Consider the following 4423-nt stretch of genomic DNA (forward strand, 5'->3'; position numbering starts at 1 on the left):
TATAAAAAATTTGAGATGCCACCAAAAAATCCGTTCATTAGACATATGGAGCTTTTTCTGCAAAAATGGCAACAGGTTATAAGTTTATAAAAGTTAGTATTATAATGCAAGAAGCTTGAGAAAATATAGTTTAAATGTTCTGTACTTCTTTTACTAGTTTAAAAAATATAGGTTTCTCAGAGGACCATGACTCAAAATTACATGTTAAAATGTTTTCTTATTGTGCAGAATGAATCAGGCAGTAAGGCTTCTACATATCTTGAAATTTTGTTTCTTGCATCATCATATTAGTAAATAGGTTTGTAAATCTTTTTAAACAGAGCACAGCGAGAAGTAGGGATAACTGCAGATTTAAAGGTGAAACAGGTTTACTGGGGTATGTAACATGCAAAAAAATATATCTCCAAGTTTACCAGAAAGTTTAAAAGAAAAAGATATGCTATTCTATATTTAAAATTTAACATACCCATATATTTGACTGGATGGATGGAATTGAAATTGAACAGTCTAGCGAATTTGGCATTGGAATCAGCTGTTATTTGTTATTTTTTTATACATTAATATTTTGGGGCTATATATATTTATATATAATGCACCAAAAGCCATCTCTCTAACTATCTATAAATATAAATATCAGTGTATTAGGGTTCTCTTGTGTTCTCAACAATAGAAAAGCATTCAATAAATATATGTTTGAGCTCATTTTTGGAAAGTACAAAAACCTAATTAAAGCGTTTGTGTCGAGTTACTGTAGATCCATTAGCCCCCACCCACCCTTCCAGTGTCCCCACCAACTTTCATTACAAAGTTCCACCCTTGGTTGAACCTGTTTTATATTTCTACCATATGCCAAAGCAAATGCAGCAAGATATCACAAAGCGGGAGAGAAAGTCGTGCACTAAAATAAAATAAAACATCAGCTTAATTTTCATAATAACAATAATTTTCTGTGGTAAGCTTCCCTCACATAAAGAGTCACCACGGTCCTTCAAAAAGCATCAGAATACACTATTTTATTGAGAACTGTTGTAATGTTGAAGAATACTATATATTTTTTATTGAATAAAATTGCTTAACTGTGCATATTTTATGTTGTTTATTTAATATTTATTCTTCAACTTATTTACATCTATTTTTACTATTTCATATTTTGACATTGGACTGCTCTGGAACCTGCAAAACTAATTTAATTACATGTTAACATTTGTTAAATGATAAATAAAACTCCTTGAAACATGTAAAAATGCAAAATTGTTTTTATTTCTATCAGTTTAGTTTTTGACTGTGTTGATATTCTTTACTGGAAAAACAGGATAGGGATTCCTCCCTACAGTAAGAGAGAGTCAAACCGAGCTCCTCTTTTGGGCCAAGCAGCAAGAGGAGCAGTCAGGATAGAGATAGAGTGAGATCCAGTACTAGAAAAGGAAAATGTTTTGGTTTTAAAACTAAAGTTTTAAAAGTGAAATGTTTAATACTTGATAATTAAGGTGTTGTTTAAAATGATAATAGAACTTGTAGTTTAATGGGTTTAATAGAGCGGGGCTGAACACAGACTCACAACAGTGAGCTCTGTAGTTGGCCATTTTACAGGAGAGCCTTTTTCATCGTGGCACAGCACAAATTATTTAATGGAAATGCTGTTTATTCCTTCTGAGATTTTCAGAGTGAAGGAATCTTTTTGAAAATGTCTTTGCACTCATAGAGAACAGAGCCCTCTACCTTTCTCCTCCCTGTGGTTCAGCCCATCTCTGTTCAAACTGCTCCACCAGGGATGAGGTAGAAACAAAACATAGTTGGTTTCATTTGATAATCATGCTTAAGAATTAATATCAAAATTCCTTCTTTTAGTGTTTATTGACAAAACATTTCCTGAAATCTTGAAAAATGTGATATGTTTTTGTGTTAGAGGCAAAGGTATGATGGTAACTGGGGGACATTTTCATGTCATTTCTCTTGTGCAATACATTAAAGATAACTTTATAACACTTGTTTTCATCAAGTGTCAGAGGAGGACTTGTGGAGAATATGATAATAATATTAAAAATAATAATAACAGTTAGAAAAATAGAACAAGCCGACATTTTTAGAATAAAAACACCAGAAAAAACAGTGGAAAGAAATAAACAACAGCAGAGAAACCAGTTCATTCTAATAACACTATTCATCCTGAAAGAATGAACTGAGAATATGATTGTGAGCTTTAATCAGTCAGCCAGACTCACTAGAAACAAATCTGATTTCCCACATCTAAGGATAAATCTTGAGTGATATCAGAGATTTATAGAGATGCGGCTGTGACCGATTTCTTAATCATAAGTCCTTCTTTAGCTTTCTCAGCCTCCTCCATCTTTTAAAATCTGGTGAATCTTTCTGAAGTGATTCTGCTGCTACAACAAATCATACTGGCTTCCAACTGTCATAGGACACAAGCAGTGGTGGTTAGTGCATCTGGTAACTAGGCTTTCAGTGGGGTCCCCTCTACTTCTACTTCCTAACCCCTTGACGTCTGAATATAAATGTGTGTATATATATAATAAACTGTTAGGGACCAGTTGTAACAGAAACAAGAGCTTACCAAAGGTTCCTGTTCACTAAGTGGCACAGAGGGAATGCACATGCTATCTTGGTAATACAAAGGGTCTGTTGTATATTTGCAATGATGGGTGTCAAGGGGTTGATATCACCATTTTCACATTTTAATGAAATAAACCCCCAATAATACTCATATATAATATGACTACTATAATATGAAATGTAACTAGCGCAGGTATAACCGGAAGATTAGTATGAGGGTGAATACAGAAACCAATTAAGCACGAAGCCCAGTTAAGACAATGGTAAACCTCTACTCTATAACTGCAGCTCGGCCATATTTACATCATCAGGAGCCATTCAGATTAAATATGCATCAAACTAGCAGATAGAATACACAATCCATCCTTCTGTTTTTGTGCAGGAAATCTTAGTATCTCCATTTATTATCAGCCATTGAGGCCAGAAAAACATGAAACGAAAACAGATATAAAATGCTGATTCTTGCTACCTTAAGATAACATCAGCCAGCACTGCTGACCCTGAGGGCTCTGGGCAGATTTGACTGACATAGCAACACACAGAGGCTAAAATTTGATTGGACAAAAAATGTAGCAACCACATAAATGCAATGGAATCATCGCAGCCAAGAGAAATTTAAATTAACAGATTGTTTGGAATAAAATCAAAGGTTTAGGTTATGAATGTAGGTTAGTTTTTCTGAGTGATTTTAGGCCAGCAGAAAAGGCTTTGAAGGCTCTGACTGCCCACCACTGGACACAAGTAACAAGGTTTGATCACATCTGGCTGCCACAGAGTAACATGTTAAAATCCTATATATTTTTAAAGTTTCATACTGTACTTAAAAAAATAAAGTAATATGATACTTTAATTTTTCAGCAAAGACAGTTTAAACTAGCAACATACTATAAACTGCACTATGTAAATTCTCCAATAGATGGAAAGAAAGTAGGTAATTTACTTACAGAAGAAGCCCAGCCTGCAGAGCAAAGTGTGCCCCATCCTCACTTCCAGACCTGCTGCACAGAATCAGAAAACTTTGTTCAAACTTCAGCACAGAAAAGGAGAAGTTACATTAAATGCATATAAAAACTAATGTTCTCATACCTCTTCTTCAGACCATAAAAGTCCTGATCTGTCTGTTTCCTTCCCTTTTTTTTCAAAGTTCATAAAGTACGTAGCTGCGTCTTTCACCACAATGATGTGTTAGAAACAGATTTCCTGTCTCTGCAGGAACTTCATCTCAGTTTATGGAAAAATATATCTGTCAGGTTTCAAACATTGTTTAAATGCTACTCATTTTTAAAAGACTTGGGGTTCCTAAACACATAAGGGAGGTTTGTTCTAAACAAAAAGACGTTAAATTATGAGCTTTACAACTTTTTCTGCTCTACGCGCATTGTGTTAAAATTATAAATTAAATACAGTTCATCTCTTTTTTTCTCTATCATCTACAATCTATTTATGCAGCCATTTTCTTGCTGCAAGTATCCGTCTATGGACAATTCACAGTTGTCTGTTATCCTAACAATTTATCTTAAATCTTCCATAACACTTCTTTATTTTATTTTCTGCTGTTGCATGAAGACGCACAGAGTTTAGACCCGCCCCATATCTGCAAGAGACTGACCTCTGAGGCTGAGCCTGGTCATCTGACAGAGGACCATTTGAACATTTAATATCATCCTATAAAATATATCTTTAAAAACAAGAAACAAAAGTAACCAAAGTAGATCATTTAATAAAAAAACAAAACAAAACATGAAAAACTAATATAGGATATAGCATCAATATATGGTATGGGGCTGCCATGTGGTCAGTCTCTGTCTCTTTCTGTGTGCTGCAGTGACTTCCTACTCTACCATATAAA

The sequence above is a fragment of the Cyprinodon variegatus genome, unplaced genomic scaffold (assembly GCF_000732505.1).
Source record: "Cyprinodon variegatus isolate N-32 unplaced genomic scaffold, C_variegatus-1.0 Scaffold1738, whole genome shotgun sequence".
Classification (NCBI taxonomy): domain Eukaryota; kingdom Metazoa; phylum Chordata; class Actinopteri; order Cyprinodontiformes; family Cyprinodontidae; genus Cyprinodon; species Cyprinodon variegatus.